The sequence below is a fragment of the Priapulus caudatus genome, unplaced genomic scaffold (assembly GCF_000485595.1).
Source record: "Priapulus caudatus unplaced genomic scaffold, Priapulus_caudatus-5.0.1 Scaffold113, whole genome shotgun sequence".
Classification (NCBI taxonomy): Eukaryota; Metazoa; Priapulida; class Priapulimorpha; order Priapulimorphida; family Priapulidae; genus Priapulus; species Priapulus caudatus.
In genome coordinates, this window is record NW_014577174.1 from 493347 (window position 1) to 503821 (window position 10475).

A 10475-nucleotide genomic window follows, 5' to 3' on the forward strand; every position below is an offset into this window, starting at 1 on the left:
TTTTAGAGAAAATTCAAGGCGATTTCTCACGTGCCCTAAAAAAATTGCCTTGCCCTTCTCACCGCTTAATTCGAGCCCTGAAATCCATGTTTAACCCTCCTCTTGAGGGTCAAAAGGTTATCCGACACTTACTCTTCGCATGTCAGCAGAAAGTACATTTCATGGTCCTTTCAATAAAACCATAAAAATGCTAGGTCACCGCTAAAACAAAAAAGTTTTTCAATCGCTCCGTCAGACCATGTCTTCAGAAAATCTCTAAAATCTGCCCTGTGCCCATTGACCTGTGACCTCCAATTTCGGCACAGTGATGGCTTTTCCTAACTCTGACTATCACTACCACGAACACTGACTATCACGAGCCTAGGTCAAGCCGTTTAGATTTGTGCCGCAATTCTGCATTTCCTCCCTATACCTTAAGCTAAGGAGGGAATGTTCCCCCTTCTTTTACACCTCTTGACCTTTGACCCCCAGCTTCGACATCCCAAATCGTTTTTAGATTGGCAGTGGCTACGGGTACGGTAGCCATATCTTAATGTCTCGAGGCTACGGGTACGGGAGTACATTCGCTTTCATACTTAACGAGACAAAGATGGCGGCGGTGGCGCCAGATTTCGAAATAACGCCTTGAGAAATAAATTCACAATTTGAGAGTTTAGATGAGCTAGAACCCTAACCATAACCCTAAACCTAACCCTAACGCCAAAAAGGGGCTTCAACGACCGACGGCTACCGTACCACCAGCCACTGCGTTTTAGATTACCCCCCCACGTCCCGAATATCGTGACCGTACGTCGAGCGGTTAAGATTTGTGCCCAACTGTTGACGGACGGACAGCCGGACGTACGCACAATCATGCGATTCTACAAGCTGCATCTGACTATGTCAGATGAGCTAAAAAGTAGCCCTCAAAATGTCAAAGGTAGCCCCTTGAAAATGAAAAAAGAAGCCCCCAAAAATTTTTGACACCTAGAAGAAAGAGCCATTGAAAAAAATTGTTTCCCTGCATATCTGTATCAAGTATTTTTTCACACATTATATTGTATGGATGTTTGAGACTTCATCAAGTTATTTCTGCATCATAATATTCAGGAATCACATAGTACATATATCGGCTCAAGTAAATTATTTAACAGTTACACATATAGTAAAAGTAAAATCATAGAATAAGTATTACCATCAGCAAATGGGTGGTCTTTTTCTACCTCAACATCCCAGTTCTCCTCTTCCACATATGGTATTGGTGTGCCTATAAAATGTATGAATAAAGTAACCTATATATACAATTTTGCTAAATTAATTATTGTTCAGTATTTTTTCCCAAAATTTCCCAAAACACAGAATTGCACAAGTTGATGATTATCGCATTAGGTTTATCGCATTTAGGTTTTAACTATATTTTGCATAGCAGCTTCATTACCACATCTATTTTCATCATGGTCTGATTCATACAATCCATCAGATTCATCATTGGAGACATAATCTAATCCTTGGTCTATTTCTAAAGATGGCAGATCATATTTCATCTCTGTTTCTGCATCGTCATGCGGGTGATGTTCTGACTCCATCACAGTCTGCACATCGGTCCAATGCTCACCTATATTAACCTTGGAGAATGAATATTTAGAGATATTAGACAAGTGCCGCGGAGCGACAGCGCTCATCTAACGTCTACTGCGGTGACTCTGTGGTGGAGTGGTGGGATTCTAGTAAATCCTGTTAGTCCCAAATGTGATCACATACGCGCCGAAACAGTGGATGGTATCAGGAACCTTCTCGAAGGAATGTTCGTTGGGATCGTTATGAAAGTTGCCACGAGATGGCGCGTACGTTTAAGTGTCTTAAGATTAAAGATGGAAGCTCCCATCGTACGTAGTAGCAACAACTATTTGCAAGACAGAATATTATAGGTAAGCACTCATCCATTTACCTACGCAAGCCTACAGGCTGAAATAGAAAGCTGCCACCTGTAACTATTTAACGCAGGCAAAAACTACACAGTACTATCACCACCACATGCACTGGCAGTGGCCACTGGCAGTGGAATAAGTTACATGTAACACACTAACAGTACAGAATGCCATAGAAATTATACGATTTAAGGAGCATAAACCTTCTTCAACCAAATTTAGCTTTTGAAATTTCACTGTGACATTGTAGCCTCATACATCTTGACCTGTGACGTACGCATTCCCAATGCGCATAGCGTTCAGCTAACTTTGTCATGACGTCACGACTGACAGCAGGCATCAAATGATACATTCGATTTTGGAGTCGAAGTTAGCCGAACGCTATGCGTATTGATAGACTCCTGACCATATCAGATAGTTACCAGGGTACGTTCCGGCAGTACCCTGGGGGACATAGACCCTATGAGCAGCAGTAACGGGGAGTGTACTATTCGATACATGTAGCTGTTGAGATAAATGCTTTTTAAAACCAGTTGCTTACAGTGGGGAAGCCTTTAGTATTGATAGAACAAACCTGAAGATTGTGCGACTACTACAATAAGATTATAGAGGCAGTGTCTGTATTGTAAACTTGTAATTTATAGCTGTGACTCGTTTGATTTTCGCGTTTTGGTTCTCTGCATGGTGATTTTAACCTAGAGTGTGCCTGTCATTTGATCATACATGTTATCAGAAGTAGATAATAGGGAAGGAGTGTGACTTCAATAAACATGGGAAATTTGTCGTTTACTAGCCTTAGAATACCAGGGTTCTCTCTACGTTGCGCAAACCGCGCGCGCCCGCCCCGTTTGGGAAGACTCCCCCCACGTTTCAATCGTTGCGTCCCGTTTAAATTACCTTCGCCCCGATTAAATTTCACAATAAAGGTTCCACAATAAAGGTTTGACAGCGTGGGAATCGTCAAGAATTGCCATTCGACCAGGCCCCGGACGCGTGTATTTTTACGGTACCACTAATGAGTAAACGTCCTACACTACGCATGCACTGCAGACCACACACAAGTACAAACAGTCACCCTGTCCCAACCTTAACACAAACTGTACCGACTCGGCTGTCTTATATACAAGTACCCCAAATACCGTCTATGGTGTGGTGGCGATTTTATGCATTACGGTAAAAAAAAACACCCCCGGACCCCCCTAGTTTCCCATCCTCCCTCCCCCTCCCCCTGTTTCAATTTCATCCTGGGGAGAACCCTGAATACCTACGATTTACTACGCGTATCTCAACCAACTTGAGCTCAAATCGTACACAGTACATTCGCCTAGCATCGTGCGAAATCGTTTCCTCGTATACACCTGCAATCCGGAGATACAGACTAAAACGTACGGCACGATTCTCCATTCTGTTGCCAGCAAAACGAATCCATAACCCGCCTAACTTGAAACAATAGACAGCTACTAACGACTCTTGCGCACTCTTGTGCCCTCGGCGATGCTGTGTGGCTCGCTGGGAGATTGGACATCGATGCAACACTTGGCAAGCTAATCTTTGACCAGCTCCAGCTCCAATTGCGGGTGTATACGAGGAAACGATTTTGCACGATGCTAGGTGAATGTACTGTGTACAATTTGAGCTCAAGTTGGTTGAGTTACGCGTAGTAAATCGTAGGTATTCTAAGGCTAGTAAATGACGAATTTCCCATGTTTATTGAAGTCGCACTCCTTCCCTATTATCTACTTCTGATGTTATCTGATGTTCATCTGATTTGTTAGTGTTTACTTACAATTATGCTTATATATATACTTCTTCTGCACAGGACAGTTTTTGCCGGTCTTCTCTATACCTTGCAGTAATGATAATGTTGTAAAACCAACATTTTAAGATGGTTCTTCTGAAAGGGCAGCGGTCACTTGGTAAATATGTAGCTGACGATAGTACAGCCGCATTTTTCCATGGTGCAGGCAGCGTAGAGAAGTGATTGAAACTTGCTTGAAAATCGAAAGCATGGTTGAATGATTCATGAGGCGACGTTAGTCAGCCTGATAGGGTCTATGTCCCCCAGGGTACTGCCGGAACGTACCCTGGTACTAAATACTACTATCTAATATGCCAGACCGTACCTCGCCTACTCCACTAACGAGTCTAGGGAGTCGCCTACGCCTACTCCTTAACCCTAACCCTAACCCTAACCATATCAGCTAGATAGTTACCAGGGTACGTTCCGGCAGTACCCTGGGGGACATAGACCCTATGAGCGTTAGTCAGCCTGAAGGCCAGCTCGCATTGCGTGTAGCCTAGGTGTTGTGACCTAACTTACTCCTTGACATATCACCAACTAGATTAGTTGATGATTGAGTTAACTTGTATCAATTTGTAGTGCCAGAAGATGAGAGTAATCGTATATAGGTTCTTAATCACAGCAAAGTTTTGGAAAATGGACAATTCATTTTGTAGGTATAAATCAACATGAAAGTCTCTTCCTTTATATTATTTATAGCCTAACAGTTTATGCTATAAAGGGTTGCTAATTATATTTAGGCTTGATGATTTACATCTCATCATTTTTACTAATTAACTGGAACATTAGCGTAAGAAATGAAATTACTATTATCTGGGGATATTAAAATTAAATGTAAAAAAATGCGTAAAGTGAAAATTAAGTGTGCAATTAGCCTTGACTGTAATTATGTGTAGAAAACAACAATTAGCAGATTGTTCTGTATGTAAAACGTTCACTTTATTTTCAAAATGGGACAATTTGAAATTTAAAACTGTACAAAATTATAAAAACGTACATCCAGTTTGAGATTGCTAGCAGGGAAACTTCAATGTTACTAATGTTTAATCCTCCATGGTTGATATAAATCTTTATAGCTAAAACACGTGTAGATACGGTTCAGATGTAAAATTATCCAGTGGAGCAAGATATCGTTTTACGGAAAATCGGTTGTCTTCATAAAATGTTTGGAATCTACCAACTACTAATTTTGGTAGTTAAAACACCCGTTTCCAGGATATCTAAATCTAATGGCTATATCCAGCGTACGTGACTCAGCGTTGGCACCAGCTGCCTCTCCTGTCTGCTGCGATGTGTCACGTTACTATGATTAATCGGATCTGTTCTGTCTCTGTAGGTCAGCAGTGCACCTGGGAGCCAAGGCGGGAGCACATGCACGCACGTCGCGCGGGACAGCGCCAGCAGATCATAGTGGTAAATAGCTGAGGGAGGAGGAGGAGCAAGGCATGATCGCATTGCATTTATAACCGTAGATAAAAATCTAGTACATGTAGTTGGCAGAGCGGCGGCGGCGTGCGGTAGGGGGCGGCGGCAGTGGCGACACCTGGTGGCCGCGATGAAGCGGTTTGCATTCGGACGCGTACTCGACGGCATTCGCTCGTCGTCGAGCTCCAGCACGCAGCAGAGGGAGGCCAGCGAGCCGGTCGAGGAGAAGCTCAAGCAGGAGCACTTCGAGGTCGCCGACCTCGTCAAGTATGGCTTCCCGTTCCGGCCGACGGCGATGGCGTACGACCCCGTGCAGCGCCTCCTGGCGATCGGCACGCGAAACGGGTCGGTGCGCATCTTCGGGCGGCCGGGCGTCGACTGCGACGTGCGTCACGAGTCGGAAGCATCCGTCATCCAGATGCTGTTCCTCGTTAACGAGGGAGCGCTCGTCAGTGTCTGCGCCGACGACAGCATCCACCTGTGGAACCTGCGACAGAAGACGCCCGCGCTGCTGCACTCGCTCAAGTTCAGCCGCGAGCACATCACTCACTGCTACCTGCCGTTCCGCAGCAAGTGGCTGTATGTGGGCACGGAGCGCGGCAACGTGCAAATCGTCAGCGTCGCGTCGTTTCAGATCTCCGGCTACGCGATCAACTGGAATCGCTGCATCGACGTCGCGACGAAGACGCACCCGGGCGCGATCGTGCACCTCAGCGACTCGCCCGTCGATCCCAACCGGCTGCTGATCGGCTATGAGATGGGCCTGATCGTGCTGTGGGACCTGCGGGCGAAGCAGCCGGAGGCGCGCTACGTGTGCCACGACGCGCTGCGCTCGGTCGCGTGGCACCACGACGGCCGCCAGTTCCTTTGCAGCCACTACGACGGCAGCCTGTCGACGTGGGACGTGCGCAGTCCGGGCAAGGCGGCGGCAGTCGCGTACCCGCACACGGCGTCGTGCGACTCGAGGCAGGAGCGCTGCAAGCCGATCCTGAAGGCCGAGTGGCGGATGGCGCGCGGCGGCGAATCGTACGTCGTCTTCTCCGGCGGGCTGCCGTTCGAGCGGCCGGGCCGCGTGCCGTGCCTGACGGTGATGCGCGGCGGCGCGACGACAGTGCTGGAGATGGAGCACGGCATCGTCGACTTTGCGTGCCTCTGCGAGACGCCGCACGCGTGCGACTACCAGGACCCGTACGCCATCGCCGTGCTGCTGCACAATGACCTCGTCGTGCTCGACCTCACCGCCGACGGCTACCCGTGCTTCGAGAACCCGTACTCGCACGACGTGCACGAGTCGCCCGTCACGTCGGTGCTGTATGTCGCCGATTGCCCGACCGACCTCGTGCCCGCGCTCTACAAGATCGGGCAGCGGCAGAAGAACGCCGGCTTCAGCCGTAGCGCGTGGCCGATCACGGGCGGCGTCGAGGCGTCCGCGTCCTCGTGCAGCTACCCGGAGGTGATGATCACGGGCCACGCCGACGGCTCGGTGAAGTTCTGGGACGCGTCGTCGGCGACGCTGCAGGTGCTCTACAAGCTGAAGACGCCGCTGCTGTTCGAGGGATTCCGCGGCGGGCCCGACGAGGAGGACCCGTACGCGATCGAGAAGCTGTGCCTCTGCCCCGAGAGCCGCATGCTCTGCCTCGCCGGCACGAGCGGCCAGGTGATCCTCTTCAACTTCGGCGCGCAGGAGGCGACGCGGCAGGTGCCGAGCGTCGACGTCTCGATACTCTACGACGCGGCAGAGCTCGCGAGCCCCGAGTGCGAGTCGCCGCCCGACGGAATCTCGCTGCAGGTGGACGGCGGGCGCGCGCGCGCGGCGACCGCCGGCGAGCAGCAGCCGCTGCTGGAGGTGAAGCAGCAGGCGGTGAGGCTCGCGCCGGGCTACCAGGCCGAGTTCGTCTGCCTGCTGACGACGGGCGATGCCGGCGAGCCGCCGCCGCCCGTCACGAGCCTCGCCGTGAACTCGTGCTACCGCCTGCTCGCGTTCGGCAACGAGTGCGGCCTCGCGGTGGTCGACTGCGCGCAGCGCGCCGTGCTGCTGTGTGTCGGTACGCCCGAGCTGTACGGCGCTGCCGACCCGCACCACCGCGGCGTGCGCTCGCCGCGCATACGCCGGCAGCCCTCCGCCGAGGAACGCACCGACGAACCGCGATCGCGCGCCACCGCCGAGTCGCTGCAGACGGCCAACTCGAAGGACTCGACCGACAGCCACCAGTCGGACCAGAGTAGCGGGGCGGGGGCGGACGCGGATGCACCGGCGCCCGTGCCGCCCCCACGGAGGAAGCGGCAGAAGGAGGCGGTGGCGAGGCAGGCGGCCGCAGCAGCAGACAAGATATCCGTCGACTCGTTGCCGGACGCAATCTCGGAGGGCGTCGCGGTCGAGCAGCCGGCGGCGGCGGGCATTGACGACGGGAGGCCGCACGAGCGCCCGTCGCGCATGGACATGACGAAGAAGGCGAAGAGCTTCAAGGAGAGCATCCGCAAGGCGTTTCAGAAGGCCGGCAGCCAGGAGGTCGGGGAGCCGGCGGCGGCGGCGGCGGGGAACGACGACAGCGACAGTAGCGCCAGCCTCACGTCGACGACGCCGCAGGAGGACGAGGAGGCGAAGAGGCTGCGGCGGGAACTCGAGGCGATGGCGGAGAACGGCGGCGGGCAGCACGGCGGCGCGTCCCCGCGCGCACAGAAGACGCCGAGGGAGGAGGGCGCGCCCGAGCTGCTGGCGGCGCCCCCTGGCGTCGAGCCGCGGCTGGATGACGACAAGTCGTCCGAGTCGTCGTTGGCGGCGAAAATGTCTCGCTCGTTCGCGCTCAGCATGCGCTCGCGCTCGGTGACGAAGATGCTGGGCGAGCGCAAGGAGACGCGCAGTCCCGTGCAGGAGGCTGCGGATCCCGCGGGAGCGCTCCCGCCCGCGTGGGGGAACTACGTCGACCGCGTGCTCCTCGACCTGCGCGCCGACTCGGAGGACCTGCTCACGCCAACGTACGGCAGCGGCGGGAAGGGGGCGCCGCGGGGCGGCGGGGGCCGCTCGGCCACCGACCGGCCGGACGGCGGGGGCGCGCCGTCGTGGTCGCGCAGTTCGAGCATGTCGGAGATCGAGAGCGTCGTCGGCGAGGCGGTGACGAGCCTCGCGTTCACCGAGTCGCTGACGAGTCGCACGGACGCGTTCACGAGCCCCTGCCTGTGGATCGGCACGAGTCTCGGCTCGCTGCTCATCGCCGTGCTCAACCTGCCGCCGGCGAGCGCCCGCGCCACGCAGCCCGTCATCGTCGTGCCGAACGCGAACGTGTTCCGTCTCAAGGGGGCGCTCAAGTGCATCTCGCTGCTCGACTCGATGGGCACGCTAGTTCCGCCGAAGGGGGAGCCGTGGGACGCAATCGCGAGCGAGACGGCGGCGGGGGCGGCGCCGGCGGCAAGGTCCCAGCGCCGGGAGGGTCGACCGCCGCTCGCGTACATGCAGTCGGTGGACGCGCCGGACCGGCAGTACGTGCTCGCGTGCACGGAGAAGCAGGCGCGCGTGCTCGCGCTGCCGTCGCACGCGTGCGCGTTCAAGGCGCGCGTCACCGAGCGCTCGTTCGTCGTCTGCGCCGAGGTCGTGCACCTGTGCAGCCCCAACAGCTCGGCGCTCGTCTGCTACGTCGCCGACGGCCGCGTGAAGGCCTTCAGCCTGCCGAGCCTGCGGCGGCTGCTCGACGTCGTCTACCTGCCGCCGCTCTGCAACCTGCGCGTCGCGCGCACCTTCCAGATCAGCAACAACGGCCACGCGCTGTTCATGTCGTCGCCGACCGAGATCCAGAAGCTGGCGTACTCGTCGGAGCTGTGCCGCGCCGCCGGCGACGCCATCGGAGAGCTGTTCCACGCTGTCGAGACGCCCGAGGCACCGAAGCAGGGCTTCTTCAAGGGGCTGTTTGGCGGCGCGGCGGCGTCGCTCGACCGGCAGGAGCTGTTCGGCGAGGACGCGTCGGGGAAGGCGTCACGCTCGATCGCGCAGTACACGCCGGGCAGGCTGGCGATCAACGACGCGCAGCTGAAGTCGCAGGGCCTCGCGGGGGAGGTGAGCAAGGTGCGGATGGCGCTGACGGAGCGCGGCGACAAGCTCGGAGACCTGGAGGACAGAACTGCTCGCATGCTGGCTGGTTCCGAAAACTACTCCCAGGCAGCTCATAATATCATGCTCAAGTACAAGAACAAGAAGTGGTACGAGTGGTAGCAGCCCGCCGCTGCCTGTACATTTCACTCTCGCGCGCGGACCATTCGGTTGGCGGGCGGGGCCGCCGGTTGCTGTAAAATCCATCGGCAAATATCGTAGTTACCTTGTTACTGCGCACACAATCTGAGGAGGAATGTTTTATACACGATAAAGTCATTGATACGTGTCATTTACGGGATATATATATACATACATACACGCGTCTGTAGATGTTTTCGATGCGCTGTGACACTCAAGAACACAGCATGGACAGCAGTCAAGGCTTGGAGGAACAGAGAGATGGAAAAGTGTGTCACTGGCCAATTATTTCAAACATTCGTCATTGAAGTATTCAGAGGAAATGTGTCGAGTGTATGTGATGGAAATCCTAGAGCGTTAATCAAAGTTACTACGTCTTGTGCACCTTCCAGAGGTTTTCCTGGAGATCCGTGGAATTTACGTGTGCATGGACTGTAGATGTCCTGTCATCTTGCATGTTTGCCTCATTAAAGAGCTTGCAAAAAGGGGAACAGGGTCGTTTTTAAGGCATCGTGTATGCACGTTTGCTCGCACTAACGTCAGTTACGCATGCGTGGCGATTGAAACCTAGCGTGGGCTCCGGTAAATGTGATAGTCTAGTGTGGAACGTGAACTTCTGCTCAAGTAGAACCGCTGACATCTTCCAAAAAAATCCATGTGTAAAGTGCTAGTTATCGAAAGGTGGCGTCGAGTGCGAGAGACGAGAAGCGAAAAGTAGTAAGCGCCCGTCGGCGAGTGAGTGGCCTCTGACGCTGCACATCGTCCTTCTCTTCTGCGGACCGGCGACGCACGCACAACGCTCGCGGCCCACCGTTGCAGGGTGAAACGGTGAGCTCATCGGTCCTACCTTTTTGCTGTTGTGTATCTTGGGAGTCGCGTGTGTAAATCCCCAGGCTGAGCGGCCGCGTGCGTCCGTGCGCCGGGCAGGGGCGAAAGATGTGAGACCGTCGAAATTATTCGCGCGAGTGAATGATGCGTAGACGTGTATAGTGGCACGTACGAACACGGGACAGGTCATCTGTTTGCACTATATATCACCTGCTACGTTTTTTGTAAAGAGGCTGCCAATTGCATAGATGCGTAGTTTTAGTCGTAGCTGTAAATTGCTAACAAGACTAAC

General features: G+C 53.9%; 1 protein-coding gene and 1 pseudogene across 1 annotated transcript in view; one reads left to right on the top strand and one right to left on the bottom strand.

Moving 5' to 3' along the window:
- The window catches only part of LOC106805439 (lysophospholipid acyltransferase 7-like), a 19935-nt gene extending 18295 nt beyond the window's left edge, over positions 1–1640 (bottom strand). Inside the window, exons 1-2 of the mRNA XM_014807018.1 lie at positions 1418–1640; positions 1175–1246 (exon numbers count right to left, since the gene is read on the bottom strand). The gene's annotated coding sequence lies outside the window, so the exon portion shown is untranslated. The remainder of the gene's footprint in view (positions 1–1174; positions 1247–1417) is intronic.
- A 3623-nt stretch (positions 1641–5263) lies between these two features.
- LOC106805415 lies at positions 5264–10006 on the top strand (annotated as a pseudogene).
- Positions 10007–10475: the final 469 nt, after the last annotated feature.